Source organism: Diabrotica undecimpunctata, chromosome 10 (assembly GCF_040954645.1).
Source record: "Diabrotica undecimpunctata isolate CICGRU chromosome 10, icDiaUnde3, whole genome shotgun sequence".
In the NCBI taxonomy this organism is placed as follows: Eukaryota; Metazoa; Arthropoda; class Insecta; order Coleoptera; family Chrysomelidae; genus Diabrotica; species Diabrotica undecimpunctata.
This window is the reverse complement of record NC_092812.1, coordinates 28,289,701-28,306,949: the sequence shown is the minus strand read 5'-3', so window position 1 is coordinate 28,306,949 and position 17,249 is coordinate 28,289,701. Positions and strand designations below refer to the sequence as shown.

Genomic DNA, 17,249 nt, shown 5'->3' with positions numbered 1-17,249 from the left:
TAACTTGTATTTACTTTACTTTTTAGTGTCTTTTTGAGACCATATTTTTGACTTGTTGATGCTATATTAGTAACTAGTGTCCGTAGACCTTGCATGGTATAAGAGAACGTTACTATATCGTCTGTATATCTCAAATTACTCCAACTATATCTTCCAGGGTTGCTTTACATATCTCTTCAAGTTGATAATATAAAGTAAGTGCGATAAGATACATTTCCGTGTGAAACCTTATGACAAGGTTTCACACGGAAATCTCACTTGGTATTTTTTCTTAATTCTTGCACAATGCAGGTTGCTGAATATTCTAAAATCGTCGTTATCGCTGCCAATGCTTCTTAATGTAGACAATAGTTCATCGTGTTTTAATCTATTAAATGCTTTCTGATAGTCGACATATTTATATGTCACAATTGATATCACTGCAGTGCTGGAACAGAACTTGTATAGCCAAAAGTGCTTCCTTGTATCTACAGCATCTTTAAAACCAAACATTGTATATGTCAGTTGTTCTTCGCATTGTCTATAGATTCTTTTGGACATTATTTTTAGGAAGGTTTTTAGTAAATGACTAATTACCCATAAGAGAATCATAGTTACGACCGCACCGGGGGGTCTGGGGTAAGCTCACCCAGTCCACAAAGCTCAACTGTCTAATTTTACGAGACGGAACGGACAACTCCAGTACTTTCAACTTGCTAGCAAAACCGCCGTTCGGCACCCTTACCGGTTACACCATTGTGTGAGAACCCTTTAAAACCTGGACCTCTTACTCATCAACGAATTTGTGTCAATACAAATGGATAACAAAGATTCCCTCCCCGAGCTGTGAAGGCCATACCGTTTGGGTAGAGTAGGTGCATAAAGGGTACTGCCAACTTCCGAGAAGAAGTCTATCCTATTCTGGCACAACCAATGCTCCTGCGAGTCCATCTCCATTGTGGCAAGATATCCATATCGTAGGGCTCCAACCTCCCCGCAGTACCTGTGTTGTCGTACTTATTGATGCCCGTGATCTCTGGGAGGGCGAACAGTTGCATGCTGGTGGGATACCGGCCAACCAAGCACGTTTGACAGGGAGCCTACTCCTCTAACCCTCATCTCCTGCTACAGGCACGTCTCACAGGCTCACGTTCAGATTAGGACTGATAGTATAAAAACTGCCAAACGTCCTGCAGAGGTTATGTAGAACGAAAGCAGAGTGGTCCCACGTGAGCTCGTCTTGAACACTAGGAACGCAATCCATTGACCAGTGCTACTTATGGAGTCATCTCTCTTCTAGTAGCCCCCAGGTTCGACTATCGACATCTCAAACAACGGCAAGGTTACTGTTTCGACGCACATGCCGTGTGCTCGTTGCTGCGATTCCCACACCTCAAGCGACGGCTCACCATTTCTCGTTCCATCTCATTGCTCGACTTTTACGATCGGAAGGGACCAGCACCCTAGCAGTATTTGGTTCGTCCTTTCGCTCCGAAGAGCTACTTGAGCACGACTGCTGCTGGACATCCGGACATCCCATTGGTCACCTCTTACGACTGGTAGGTACCAGCACCCTAACGGTATTCTTTTCATCCGTTCGTTCGTACGAAGCAACTAGGATTAGGCCGCTTACTAGATCTTATTGAATATAGATGTAATCCATAGTATTTGTAATCGTCAATGCTTAGTTACATAGAATTTTATAATGTGCAGATCACATCTACATGATTGTGACTGCCCATCCAAGCTGTCATATGTCACATGTCACTTTAACATTTCCGTTAATACCGGGAGCCATTCTCTCTCCTGTTGCCGACAAAAATGTAGCTTCGACTATTTTAAATATTTTTAAACTGTTTGTCCTTGTTTAGTGTAGTGTTATGTTCAACTTTATGTTTAATTTCATGTTTACGGTATTCTGGGATTGTTGGATAGCCCGAAATTGACGAAGTAAGTCTAAAACGTTAATCACAAAAAAACTTTTATTATCCATTAACTTCGAGTTTTTATCGAGGTTAATAAATTTCTTCATTTAAAAAAACGTTTCTTGGCTTATTTCAGATGCCCCTGAGGATGCTCTAGTGAGCGAAAGTACTTGGGCAAGATTTAATTAATAAAACTGTGCTCGATATCTGCCTTTATTTTATCAAAGTTTTATTTTTTTTACTTTTATTTTAGACTGATTAATAGAAACCCGATGCAAAGGTGTAAGAATAAGGTCAAGTTGCAACGTTTTTGCATATTTAAAAGGGGTATACATTTCAAAGTATGTTTTAGATGCAGCCAGTGTCCCACAAGGTTTATACTTCAGCACGCTATATTGTTTTATTTTAAACTCACAATCTTTATTCATAGGCTTCAAAAAATAAGGAAGAAGTTCTGCATCTCAGTCACATATTATACAGGAGTCATGTTTGAGTCAGAAGGGAGAAGGAGTTTGTCTGTACTGTACGATTTTTTCTTGGTAGACTTTGGGTTGCTTTGCTAAAGCATCACGTGCATCACATGCTAAATAAATAAGTCTGTCAATAAAGACAAAAATGACTAAAATCCTGGTACAAAGCTCATCGGAGAAAGCAGCATGACCATACCTGACAGTTGACAACTTAAGGAAAGTAAAAATTTACAAAAGTAGATAGCTTTATCTATTTAGGAGTGAAAATCACAAAAGACAGCACAGACGATAGCAGAACTTAGAAGAAAAATCATCTAAGCCATGAAGGCATACTATGTTATGAATTAGATAATTATATATTTTATTAATAAATAAATTACGATTTGCTTTTTGAAAAATTTTGTACAGAAACACCGACCATTTCGTATTTAATATAATAATTGTAAGTATTCACAATAAAAAATTATATAATATTAGGTTTTGTAGGCGAGAATTGTTTTACTATGCAATTGAAATGAAATACCTGTTAAACTTGGCTTGACCCCGGTGATATTGACTAGTAAATGAAATTTAGTACAAATTAATCTATTACCATATGCAAAAGAAATTTAGCATAATTCTTTTCCGTTCTCAAAACTTTAAAGGTTAATGAACAAGTAAATGTTTCAAAGGTCTATTAATGGATACAAGGATTTTGGTAAATAGATAATTTTGGTGAGAGATACGTAAAAAGTACTGTAAATTTAGTTGTATCTAAATCTATTGTAAAGAGCATTGAATTGAAGGTGTCGGCTTAAAATATTGGGAGTGATTTCTTTGTTAGACAAGTCTTAAATATCCAAGAGATACACTCAAAATAAAAAACAGAATGACCAATTTTATTATATTTACGTATTACAGTAAAACATAAACACAGATGCACAGACTATGCTGAACGTAAAAAAAGTGAGGAAAAATAAACAGAAGCTCAGGAATAAAAAAAAACGAAAAAGTATATACCTACAAATCACGGTCCCCATAAAACAGAGAGAGAAATGAAAAAAACATCAAACAGAGAATATATAAAGAAAGACTAAATCGTAAATATAAAAATAGGGATGGTGAAAGTTGGAAATAAGAGATGTATGCAAATAAATAACTTAAGAGAGTGGTTTAAAACTACAGTCGGTTCACAATTTGTTGATAGCTCACTACAAGTTTAACCCTAATTAGTAAACTGAAATACAGAGAGGATAGGTAATAAGATATAATAGTAAAAACCAACCTAAAACTGACGGTTTAAGACGTTTTCGACTAACCCACCTTTTATCTGAAGGAATACAATACCTTATAATCCTATTACGGGGGTATTTTGAATGGTTAGAGATAAACGACCAGTGTCGTAGAGTATATGATTGAAACATTTATTTGAACTAAATAAATATATTTTTTAAATTGTACTTATGTAAATTGTATTTTTTAATAAAACTTATTTATTTTATTCAAAAATAAAAAGTTTCTTGCCATTTGTAAAAGATAAATTTATTTAATTAAGGAAAAAGTCGCCAAATGTCGCCTGGCAAAATTTCCAATGTGTTTTAAATGTATCCATTATTTTCGTATTTGGAGAAAACTAATAAATATTTTTGAAAAATTTAAACGCAGAATGAAAGATTACATTATTACTCAGGGCAGAAAGTCCCTGAAAACTTCTACAATGTTAATTTTAATATGTTATGTAACAGGGGTGAAAATAAAAGAGAAAATATAGTATAATTTTTAATTGAAAATATTGCATGCAAAAGAAACTTTTTATTTATTCTAAAAAATATTTCATTCTGCCTTTAAATTTTTCAAAAATGCTTTTTAGTTTTCTCAGGATTTGAAAAAAAAAATGGATATATTTAAAACACATTGAACATTTTGACAGGCGACATTTTGCGCCTTTCCCCTTTAATACCCTACGATTACAACTACTATTACTTACCTTATATAATTACGATTAGAAAACTATTCAAATTCAAAATAAATAGGATCAACTTCGGAATCCGAGTCGTCTTGAGGGTTAATAATTAGGTTAATACTCTCTACGGTCCCATCAATTATGTTATCAAGATCCCACATTTTTTGTTCTTCTTCTATTTCATGTTTTACTGCATCTTTCCAGTTTTGTTTTGTAATATGTTATAAAGACTCGTATAACAATTCACTTACAGCTTGTATTTTATATGACGTATTTTTTCTAGCCCAATAACTTTTCACTTGTGCCCAAATGAGTTCAATTGGATTTATTTCGCAGTGGTAGGGTGGAAGTCTAAAGACTGTGATGTTTCGCCTTTCCGCCATTTTGTCAACTACGTATTTCTTGAACTTAGATTTGTGTTGCCGGGCAATTTTTAAAAGTTCTGCTTTTACCATTCCATCTTCGTAAGGCAGATACTTATTCCGCAGCCAGTCAAGAATATCTTGTTTCTTCCACGCATTCGTTAGAAGTCTTTCTACTAGTCGTGAATGATAAGATGCATTATCTAATACTTTAATTGAATTTGGTGGTATGTGTTCAATCATTTGCTCAAAATACTCTTCGAAAACATCAACTGTCATTTCCTCGTGATAGTCTTTTGTGCTTTTGGAATGAAATTCTAACAAACCATGCTTAACAAATCCTTTTTCACTGCCAATGTGAGAAATTATTAATCTACTGCCTTTACCAGAAGGTGGGGAGATACCAGTAGACCAACCTTCCATAAAGGCTTGCCTGGAGCTTAATATATTTTTATCTGACCAAATTTTTTTTAGAGTATGACCTGAGTTTACCCACGTTTCATCCTGGTAGAAGATGGGACTTTCTTCAGCCCGGAATTTTCGTATGAATCTTAGATAATTTCTTCTTCAACATCATCTTCTCCTCCTGGTCAATCAAAAGTGATTTTCGGTCTGATTGCTCCCACCGGAAATTTAATTCTTTTAAAACTTGCCACAATTTAGTTCGTCCGATATGAGGCAAATCCGGGTCGTCTCTAACTTCTTGTAAAATTTTGAATAGGTTTGGTATTTCTTTTTTGAAAAAATATCCATGAATTTTCCTTCGAATACCATTTTTGGCAACTTTATCAATTTCAATAGGCTTTTTCCCTCTCTTTAAGTGTTCGTTTGTGTTTGGGTTAGCTACACCGTGTTTTTTTCTTTCTGATAGAAACCTATATAAAGTTGACTCCACTACGCCAGTCATGTTCGTACAACTTTCGACTATGTTGCGAACAGTGTTTGTAAGATTCTGAGAAACCAGAGCATCGTGAACATTCAGGACAATAGTCTTCTCTCTTGGTGAATAGACAGACTTACTGACTGTAGGCAACAGTACCGGTGTAAAACTTGATGATGAAGCCATCATAAACAATCCAACAAAACGAGCACGAGCGAAAGGTACGTATATATTCGTAGGTATATGGAATAAAAAATCACTCACGCACTGCATATAATTCGCAAAAGAAATATTCGAGACGCTAATTACTGCCGTAGACGCGGAAACACCGACGAGCCGTAAATTACATGCGATCAAAAACGTACTAAACAAAAAAATTGTTTTCGTTCGTAATAACTTCACCCTTTCAAGATAAGTTTCGAATACAATTATATTATTGAAAATCTGGGGAATTCCATCTTAATTATCTTGCAACGAATAGTACCTTCGGATATGAATTCCAGGTTTTCTAGTAAAGTGATTAAACGCGAAGATTAGTATTTATATTTACAAAATTGTTAATGGTTAGATTTTTATTTTTATTAATATAATATAATAACCAACATTAGTCGTGAAAGTTTTAATTGTTTTTTTGCTAAATATATTAGTATTAAAATATTATCAATATTATATATAACAGTATTAAAACATTATATTATTATTTAATGAATAAACACCTTAGGAACGCCTATGATTTACGACCGTTTATGAGTTTGAGGCATATTTCGTGCTCTCAACAATTTGTGAACAAAGAATAACATAGACAAAATTTGGAACAGAAGAAAAATTAAGTGGATATAAAAGGAAAATCAAGACTCGGCTAAACAATATAAAAGCATTTGTCGAAAACTGTGATAAGCCTAAGAATGCTCTTCCAAAATGTGTTAACTTAGGAGAAGGCCCAGAAGGTGTTCACCCAGTTAAATTAAGGGGATACATGATGGTAAAAAAATAAAGAAGTTGAAGGGAAACAAATACAAGAAAATCACTTTACCTAAGCAGGCACAAAGAACAAAACAGCAGGAAACAATTTCCAGAGATAAAACAAAGATAAAATGACCTACAGCCAAACAAAAACGGAACTCTTCCGTTAAGGGAATTCTCCAACATATATTGAAGCCCCTAACGTTAGAATATGGCGCAAAAGGAGTGATACCTAAGAATGTTAATGGCAAATAATATCCGAATAATGCAATGGGACGTAAATCTGCTGCTACTGCTGTAGCACCAACAATAATTGCGGTCTGTCTTTGGTCCCTGCATACTGACTCCTTAAGGAAGAAACTAGCCTCAGCTTGCTTTGCAATAAGATCTGTTTCAAAGAAACTAAATTTATCTTCTGTCAAAATGGCATATTTCTCATTGTTCGAGTCCCATCTTCGATATAGGCTTCCATTTTGGGGTTCTAGTACAGCGGCCCAATTTGATACTATTTTTAAGTTGCAAAAAAGAGCAATTCGTTATTTATTTGGTCTCAAACAAACAACTCATTGCAAGACTTACTTCAAAAATCACGGAATTTTGACGCTTCCCTCTTTATTTGTTTTGGAAACGGTTTGTTTGATTCGCAAGCATCTAAACATTTTTCCCGATAGACCTGATCATGGCTACTCCATTAGAAATTCGGATTGTAACGTTTATTTACCGATCCCGTCCACTCAGCTAGTATTTTTTTTTTTTTTTTTTTTTTTTTTTTTTTTTGTGGCATTGACTTTCGTCATTCAGCCAGTCTCGAAAGGTTATAATATATTCCTTGAAAAAGTATAGACAGATAAGTACAGATTATTTCTCTCAGACAAATGCACAGCGATATCCCTAAAACGAAATAGACGAATAATTAATAGAAGAACACGTCGAAGGAAAATACAAGGACACTCGCTTCTCGTCTAGGGGTCCGTCGAGACATTTATTTTAACAGACAAACAATACTGGACCACGGATAAGGTATTGTTACATATAGGATAAACAAAGGGTACAAGTCTAATCCTATACACGCTCATGAAAATTTTCATGAACGAGTACCAGATTTATAAAGCTATGCATGTGTCTGACAAAAATTCTATAATTAAATTATATATTGTTACAGAACCTATGGCTAACAAAGACTGTATATTATATGGAGCGTATGTATTGCATTTAGTTAATTTTGTATACAGGGAGTTTGAATGCTGAATAAATTTAGGACATTCAAAGAAGATGTGATCGAGGTCACCTAGCTTGCCGCAATGTTTGCAACTATCATCATCGATGACTTTAATTTTAAATAAATGGCATGGGTAGCATGCATGTCCCAAGCGTATTCGATTTATAGTAGTAATATATTTACGAGGAGCTTTGAAATTCTGAAACCAGGTTGTTTGAGGTAGAGTTGGTTGTAAAGAGGTATACCTTTTAGAGTTTGTAGAACAGTAATGTGTCCATTGCTCTTTCCATCTAAGTTGCTGATTTTTTTTGAAAATCGTAGTAACATCTGATGTGTTAAGCATATATTTCAACGTAGAGCCAGTTGTTACACTCATTTTAGCCAAGTGATCTACATATTCATTGTGTTTGAGACCAATATGTGCTTTGACCCAAATAAATTTTATGTTGACTCCAGTCGATGATAAATGATACAATCGGTCTTTTATTTCAAATATGTAGGGGTTGCTAAATGTTGAGGGTAATTCAATGTTTTTTATGCTCTGCAAAACTGAAAGGCAATCTGACAGAATTAAGATATGTCTATTACAGGTGTTTTTAACATATTTTAGAGCTTCAAGTATAGCTATTGATTCCGCTGAAAAGATTGAAAATTCATATGGTAGTTTATACTTGAAATCTACGTTTGTAGCAGGTAAAAAGTATGCGCATCCCGTCCCTTCTGTTGTTTTTGATGCGTCCGTGTATATTACTGTGGCTTCCCTATAATCCTGCAATAGAGATATTAGAAGATTGCTACTCATAATGGTGTTCTCACTATAAGTGGGTATTATAACCTGAGTTCTGTGGAATAAAGAATAGTAGTCTAAGCTTCTGTCAACCGTGTCCAATTTCTTGAAAAAAATAGGATTATTCTGTAATTCCATGCATAAAGGCGGGGAAGATTTTTTCTCCCAATATTTGTTTGTAAGATCTGACTCGTTAAGTTGACGGACGCTTGAAAATAACTGGGAGTTAGTTAATAGAATTTTAAGAAGGCTTTTTTCACTTAAAAAATTTCTTCTATTTTCCAGGGGTAGCTCAGCGGCTTCAACATATAAGGGTTGTATAGGGGTGGATCTCATAGCACCCAAACATATCCTCATAATAGAATTTTGAAACGTGTCGATTTTTCTTAAAAGGTTCTTAGAGGCGGAACCATAAAGAGTAGCACCGTAATCTAGAATAGATCGTATATATGCGCGATAAAACAACAAGGATGTTTCTACATCGCAACCCCACCACGTTTTAGTTCTCATTCTGAGGAAATTGCTGCCTTTGTTACATCTATCAAGCATGTACTCTATGTGTTGTCTCCAAGTTAACTTCTTATCCAAAATAAGGCCTAGATATTTGACATGATTTTGAAGCTTAAAACATTGATCGTTCAGAATGATATTTTCATTTGTAGGAATGTTGTGTCTTGTGAAGATAGATACTACTGATTTTTCTATAGATAAATTGAGACCATTCTCTAAGAACCATGAAAAAAGGGATTCACATACTTTGCTAAGGCTTTGTATACAGGTTTCATATTTTTTGTTTTCTGTATAGATGCAGAAATCGTCGGCATACTGTACGATTTTGAATGAACTGTTTTTTATTTGGATGTTATGTATGTCAGAGCTGTATATATTGAATAAGATTGGAGATAAAACTGAGCCTTGTGGTATACCTTGATAATTATATCGCGGTCCAATTAGCTTGTTATTATGATCTCTTACATAGATGATCCTTTTTGTGTAAAATCCAATTATTGTATCCACGAATGCGATTGGCATATGAAATAAATTAACCATTTTATTTCTTAAAGTTGACAAGCAAACTGATTCGTATGCTCCCTCAATATCCAAGAATAGTCCTGTTAAATAGTTGTTTCTGGTTAAGGTATTTTGTACATCTGCCACAATGGTTGTTAGAGCATCTAGTGTTCCAAAGCTTCTTTTATAACCAAACTGATTTTCTGGTAGCAAATTATTTTTTTGTAACCACCAATCCAGTTTAAATTTTATGAGTCTCTCTAGAGTTTTAAAAACACAGGAAAGTAACGATATTGGTCTGTATGAATTTGCAATATTTGGATCTTTACCAGACTTTAGGATAGGAACCACAATGGCGTTTTTAAATGAATCAATAACGATGTTATTTTGAATGATGTCATTAAATACCTGTAACAGCAGATCTTTAGCGGCTCTTGGTAGGTTGATTAACATAGGGTATTTGATTTGATCAATCCCTGGGGAGGTATTATTGCAATTTTTGAGAGCGAAATCTAATTCAGATTTAGTGAAAGGTTTCAACAAAAAGTGATTGGATTGGTGACTTTGTTCGGATTGGTTAGAGAAATATTGAACCCAGGGAGGAGAAACTTTATTAAAGAAGTCATCTAAAACTTCATTGCTGAAAGGTTTTATACTATTCTGCGGTTTTCGATTCATTTTGTTGGCCTGTGACCATATTTGCTTAGCAGAGGTATTTTTGTTTAAATTGGAGCACCATTTGATCCAACTGGATTTAGCTTTTTGCTTCAACTGCTTTTTTGTTCGAGCAGTAACTTCCTGACATTTTAAGTAGTTATCAAAACTCGATGAAAGTTTGTAAGCTTTTAAAGCCTTTTTTCTTTCATTAATTATAATATCACATTCAGGGTCCCACCATGGTGGTGGGGGACGATTTTTGAGTTTAAGAATTTTATATTGAGGGATAGATTTTGAAGCAGATTCATTAATACAATTAATAAGAAAATTATAATTTTCGTAAGTGTTTAAAGAGATACTATAGTTGACAAACATGTTTTCTATTAAGGATGTATAAAGTGACCAATTGGCTTTATTGATATTCCATTTGCTTTTTGGATAAATTGTTTCATGTGATGTGTTAGTTGTGGAAAGGTTCATGGTTATAGCAAAATGATTTGACCCTAAGGTATCTGAAGATACGGACCAGGAAACTTTACTGGCTAGATTAGCTGTACAGAGAGAAATGTCAATCATAGATTTCTGAGTACCATATTTGGAAAGATATGTGAGTTCCCCATTATTCAAAATAATAAGATCTAGGTCCTCGACACTGTTGACGATTTGATGACCTGCAGCATCATTGTGCAGTGAGCCCCATAAAGAGTTATGAGCATTCATATCCCCTCCAATTATACAAGGTGATGTAACTTGAGAGAAGATATTTTTCCAATCATCTTTAGAAGTATGGACTTTAGGAGGCCTATACACAGACAAGAAACTTAATTCTAAATTGTTAAATTTAACGGAGATGCCACAAACTAAAATTTTATCATTGAAATTTTTAGTAATATTCACTTGACAGAATGAGATAGAAGTTTTAATCAAAATTGCTACACCGGCATATCCATCGTATCTATCCTGGCGGATTATATTATAACCTTTAAATATATAGTTTTGATTTGGTTTGAACCATGTTTCACTTAACAACGCTATATCAATGTTTTCAGCTGTTAAAAAATGAACTAAACTATTTTTATTGGATGCAACGGACCTTCCGTTCCATTGTAAAATTCTCAGAGTTGTTTGTCCTTGGAAAACCTTATTTACTGAAGATGTCCTCCAACATCTGATTCTAACGAATAAGTAAAAAGTTGTATAATAAAATAAGTGAAAACATTCATATTTGTTTTTTTAATAGTGCATTTTGATCTTGGATTAATGTTTAAATAAGAAATACTGCCAGAAAAAAGTTCCATTTGAATTACATAATTTAGATAAATAATTTTGATTTTGATATATGCTAAGAATTTTATTTCAATGTTTTAGTACCCTCCAATACTGAAAATATTTTTTGATTTATGCTCTCATTATCTACAGATTTTAAATCCTCAAGTGTGTGAATATTTTTTAAAAAATTAATGACACACTCCGTCACTGCCTGAGCAATATCTTTATTATCACCTTCTGTGGGTTGAAAGGTAGATTGCTTTGGATACTGGGGAAGAGGATGTGATGGTCCAAAACGGAAGTTAAACATGGGAGGGTTCTGTAAGTTTGGGGATGAGGGAGAAGTAGTGGCTTTACGTTTTTTGTTGTTATGGGTTAGTGCCATAGGTCTGCTACTATCCGAACGTTGAGAATTTGTAGGTTGTGGCTGCTGGAAAGCATGTTTATTACCAGAACTTTGAGGTAGTTTCGGGAATTCTGCCTCGTAGTTTGTTAAGGCAGAAAAGCGATTGTTCGTTGTTATTTCTGAATATGAAGATTGAAAAAGCTTTTTGGCTTCTAAAAAGGATACTTTCTGTTCTATCATCAAATTTTTAATACGTTTCTGTTCCTCGTAAATTGGGCATAGTTTGGAAATCGATGTATGCTGTGTACTCTTGCAATGTATACATGATTTATTAAATTCAGAACAGTTATGTTCTTCGGTTTTGACAGATCCACATAAAATACAATGTTCTTGGCTGCTTTTGCACTGTTTTGATATGTGTCCGAATCTCAAACATCTATAGCATTGTGTGACCCTGCCTATAAACTTTTCCACATTAAAATAAACAAAATTAACGGATATATGGCTGGGTAATATGTTTCCTTCAAAGCTGACTACAATGGTCTTCTTAGGTACATACTCAGCTTTACCATCTTTTTCAATTTTCCTGTGCATTCGTCTGATGTCTAGAACCCTTGAGTTTGAATTTATGTTTTGTTTTAAATAATCAACGTCGTAACTTGTGTCAACGTCTCGGATCAGACCCTTGACCTCTAAAAGGTGAAAAGGTATGAAAGCTTTTAAGTTTAATTCTTTTAAATTTTTATTTGTGACCAACTTATTAGCTTCTGCTATTGAATTTAATATTACTTTAACGCGATTTCTACCTATTCCCTTAATTTCCTGAATGTTTTGTACTTTTAGATTTTTGTGTAAAATATGTCCTACAAACATAGGATGCAAACGACCCAAACTTTGCTGATTAGTTTTTTCAACATATACGCAATAATTATTTAACAAGTACTTATCTGGATTTATCGAGTCAAATAGTTTTGGTTCGTCCTCCTTAGCACCTATTGTTCCCGTTTCCATGACGGCAGCAGTACTTTCCATATTGGAAAAACTATCACTTTCACAAATAACTCCACTATCACCATCTGGCGTCTTATTTTTTACGCTCCCCATGGCGGGGGCGAAGTTTTTAAAATCTAACTTATTTAAATTGTTTTGATAAATTTAGCAACACGAAAAAACAAAAACTTGAACACTAATTAATAACAAATCGGTAAGCCGGTTATTGTTGTTTGACTTCTCTCTTCGAAGGTTCAAACGAAACTGCACTCAGCTAGTAAAGAATTCTATTCTATATAGTGCAAAAAAACTTTATAATCACCTTCCAAGAGAAATTAAATCCGCAACATATTTCATTAAGTTTCGTAAGATGACAAAAATCTATCTCTCTGAAAGACCATATTATTCAGTTGACGAGTTTCTTAATGTATAACAAAGAAACAAAATTAATATTGTTTATAATTACATCTGGGTGTCTCAAGCAGTGGCTACAATTTGTCTCATTTGTTGTTGTCTGTACAAATTATGTAAGTGATACAATAATTTTACTAATTTAAAATTGTATTTTTTTTGTACTTTTTGACTGATTTTTTTTAGCTTTGTTCATTGTTTAATAATTTTCAGTGACAATAAAGCATATTTCTATTCTATAAAATAATAAATAAATAACAAATCACTTTGCAATATCATACAAAAAAAAAAAGAATTATTTTAAACCTTTCGAATGGACACGAAAATAATGTTATATAGTTGTTCATATAAGATTCGATTAGTTTCCTGTAAAATATAAGGAAATCATAACCTGTATTTAAACAGAGAAATAAGTTTAGTATGACAAGTGCCAAGAAAAGATTTACTTGCATACATTTAATTTTATACATATAATACACCAAAAGTATTTTGTGGTAAGGTACACAAAACGAACTATTTTTACAGAAAAACTTTAGCTACTGTTCAGAAAAACTTGCACCCGCCACTGTTTTATTGGTCTAAAAGGACTCTTAAAAAGAGTCCTTTTCAAATATGCGCGACAAAACTTTACCATTAATTGTGGTTTACTATCTTTGTATTTATATCATGGAGCCATCAATAAAATCGTAATTTGAGAGGGTCATTAAATCACTTATTTTTACGGGTAGTTATTACTCATCACTAAAGATGAGAACTTCGAGTCATCTTTGAGATTCGTGTCCCCGGTTCCGGATAAGTTAAGATAACCGGATTACTTTGTCGAGTCACAGTCGGATCAATAGAGATCATTATGCAATATGCAAACCAAATTTATAATTTTAGCGGTATAATTATCAGTAAGTTCACGATTCGCATTCACGTCAAAGGAACAAGACCATAAAATACCTGAAGAACTTTCAACGGGATTCAGTTAACACCTACATTTTGCTTAGTAAGTACGACATCATTCAGTTGTTACTGACCAGTGACCCGGTAAATTTAATTTTGAGATACGGATCAGTTAGATCTTTCGGAAGATTCGGTTCCTTGACTCGAATCATTTCTGATTTGCCCATCTCAACTCATCGTCCTAAGTAAAAGATCTGGATTGACATTGTCAATATAGTTTGTTTAGATACTATAATTTTATACTTCTTTTATTTATTACGGGCGAACCCATTTAACACAATAAGTACAATCGTTTATTGAATATCCGAATATTGAGTATCCGGATATTCAATCCAATCAACGATACAATTTAACACCTAGCATTTACCAGTTAAAGATTTAAAACAACATAAACATTTATAAGCTGAATTATAAATTTTTATGCAAATCAGTGGAGACGAGGTATTCAATGATATTGTTTTAATTATCACTAATCAAGGGGGTGAGATTTAGGGGTTAATCTGTAATAAAATGCTTAATTATGTTGTTCAATGTTAATTGACAATCATTTACTTCATTAAAAGATTATATGAATCAAATACCCGTGTTCAATCACAAATTAGTCCATTAATTTGTAATTTCATAGTAATCTTAATCTCATAGTAATCTTTATGAATTTGAATAGTTTCACTGTGTATAATTGTGAAACATATCTATTAGTAGCTTATTTAAGTTTGTTCAACTTACTGTAAAGTATAGATTGCCTAATATTTATTGAGGAAATGCCTGCAATCATTTTCTCGGTTCAACTTATATTTGCCAGCTTTCAAAAGTCAAAGGTTTTTCTTCTATGTAGAGGGCAATACACTTATTTGATGAATCGTAGCATTTTGGTGAGATTATAAATATTGCTTCGGGACTAGTTTGGGACGCAATCTATACTTTACTCCATGACTTTAACATTTTATTTTATTATCGTCGATCAAGAAGAATTGGACACAGAGAATTAGAAACAATTCGAACTTACATTCCAATTTGTCCAACTCTCTTTGGACGTAAAATCAGAAGTAACCCGTTAATGATGTGTTAATGATGGTCTTAAAGTGCTCATTAAAAGTTAGCTAGGTATCTAGCCATATTCCAAGCTTACAAGATTATAGTTTGTGATAAAAGAAAGGAAGTATCAATACTGTAATCATATAGTAAAGAGTTATTAGTTTGATAAAATGCATGGCATGACACTTAGTTGTGTTCAGGTCCATACCATCATTGATGAACCAACTTTGAAGTTTAGTCAAGTCGTCTTGTAATTTTTCAGCATCTTCACGTGACGTTATTACTAAAAATACCTTTGCATTTTTAAAATCGTGTTAATATTATTCAGGGATATTTTCACTGATAGTAATTTTAACTTCTAAGGAAGTTATAAGCGGAGGGTGATATCTCAGATAATGACCTCTCTCATTTACAATATACGCAACCATGCAACCATATTTATAATAAACCAATAGCATTAGTTTCAGGAGGATTAGCTTGTACAGTAGGTGAAGCTTCAGATGCCAGATTATTCATTTGCCACTTACAATTAGGAACATTAAGATCACCACATATATAAAAGCAAGCTTTTGAATACGCTTCGGTAAGGGTGTCTACATCTTGACAAAATGATTCATATATATTCAATTGGTATGCATTTGGCGGTATATAAACACTACCCTATATAACTATAAAAGGGAAGTCTGGAAAGAGAAGAAATACCGAAACACTGGCATGAAAGCCATATAGTACATATCCACAAGAAGGGAAACAAACAAATATATTGGAACTATAGAGGAATATCGTTAATCAATACAACGTACAAAATTATATCCATAATACTGTCTAGAAGGCTAACTTCATACGCAGAGGAAATAATAGGCGATTGCCAAAGCGGATTCAGGCCGGGAAGGTCGACCAAAGACCAGATATTCGTCCTACGCCAGGTGTTGGAAAAAAACTGGGAATTCAACCGCGATGTACACCAAATCTTCGTGGACTTTAAACAAGCTTACGATTCTGTTAGCAGAGAAGCATTCTGGGAGACAGAGAGAACGCTTCCGCACAGATCAGAATTGGCAGCACCGCGTCGGAGGAATTCCTTATTTCGACACCGGGCTTAGACAATGAGATCCTCTCGCCCCCCTACTATTTAATTTTGCACTGGAACATGCGGTAAGGAAAGCTCAACCACAACTGACAAACGGATTTGCCGCCCAAGGATCAAAAATACTATTGGGGTTTGCGGATGACATGGACACAATTGTACAATCCACCAGAGATGCAAAAGAAGTTTTCACCCTATTCGATAACGGAGCCAAGGAAGATGGTCTGAAAGTCAACGAGGACATGACCAAGTACATGGTGGTTACGATGAACCCAAGACCAAGGATTAGACAAAACGTAACAATCAATGAATACAACTCTGAAGTCGTCAAAAAATTCAAGTACCTGGGAGCGATCATAATATTTGAAAATAAATATGAAAAGGACGTGGCAGCCAGGATCATTGCAGGAAACAGGGCATATTACTCATTAATGACCGAACTTAAATAAAAAATACTCTCAATACCAGTAAAAATAAGAGTGTACAAGACAATAATTCGTCCCACAATAACGTATGGGAGCGAAACATGCCAGCGGGAAACGACAAAATTACTGGTACTGGAAAGAAAGAACTGCGGACTATCTATGGGTCTTGCAGAGAAGAGACAACAGGAGAATGGAGAAGAAGACACAATGATGAACTCCAGACAGTATGTGGAGATGAAAACATAGTACGCTACATTAAAGCAAACCGAATAAGATATGCGGGCCACGTACTAAGATCGAGTGACGAAAGACTGCTGAACGCCACATTCTGGGAAAGGCCCGATGGTAAAAGGTCAGTTGGTCGCCCAAGAAAAAAATGGAAGGACGCAGTAGCCAGTGATCTAAGCAAAATGGGAATACAGCAATGGGAAATAGCTGCTCAGGACCGGCAACAATGGAGGGAAATAGTAAACGCGGCCAAGACTCACATAGAGTTGTAGAGCCAAAAGATGATGATGATGAATGTCTATTCGAAGGCAACAT

At 34.3% G+C, this 17,249-nt stretch overlaps 1 protein-coding gene across 2 annotated transcripts in view; it reads right to left on the bottom strand.

Moving 5' to 3' along the window:
• mtg (mind the gap) overlaps positions 1-17,249 on the bottom strand; it is a 130,012-nt gene that overhangs the window by 63,955 nt on the left and 48,808 nt on the right. The gene's annotated exons all lie outside the window — the stretch shown is intronic.